We start from the raw sequence: 824 nt of genomic DNA on the forward strand, positions 1-824 counted from the left end.
GCTAGAGCACTGTGTGGTCTCCATGGGGGCCCCTCAGCACCTGAAAAAGGGGGCCCTCAGGCCCCGCAGCATTTCCTCGAGTTGCAGCAAACCCTAAACCCTAAACCCTAAACCCTAAACCCTAAACGCTAAACCCTACACCATTTGCATTCTTTCACTATTTAATCCTTTTTACTTCACTCAAGGGCCTCTAAAATATTACGCATGCAGCTGCTAGCCTGCGCACATAGGGTACTGGGGGCCCCCAAGGGGGCCCTTGGGGGGCCCCCAGGGGGCCCCCAGGGGCCCACCTCGGGCCCCTCGTGAGCTAATTGGTGTATGGAATGAGAAAAAAAGATTAAATAATAAATAAATAAATAAATAAATGAATAAATAAATAAATAATAAATATATTAAAAGTTATGAGGGATTGTGTGGGGCCAGCAGCAGCAAAGTGGCAGCAGCAGAAATGGCTGCGAAGGGATTTGTGCATGCAGCTTTATTTATCACTTTTGTTTCTTTTAATTCTTTTTATTAATTAATTAATAAATAAATAATTAATTAATTCTTTTAATTACTTAATTACTTAATTAATTAATTTATTTATTTATTTATTCGAGGGAAAACAAAATTGAAAGAATTAAAGGAAAAAGAAACTTAGAGTTCTTTTAACTTCTTCTGGCATTACCTTCTGTGATTATTAAAAGAACTAAATTCTTTTCTTTTATTTCTATTTAAAAGAATAAAAATGTGTTCAACTTTTTGTTTTAAATGTTCAATTTTCATTTTTAGAAGACATTTTATTGTTAATTAAATCTTTTATTTCATTTAATTATTTAAATGAT

The sequence above is a fragment of the Eimeria tenella genome, genomic scaffold (genome assembly GCF_000499545.2).
Source record: "Eimeria tenella Houghton genomic scaffold, Eth_scaff2604, whole genome shotgun sequence".
Lineage (NCBI taxonomy): Eukaryota > Apicomplexa > Conoidasida > Eucoccidiorida > Eimeriidae > Eimeria > Eimeria tenella.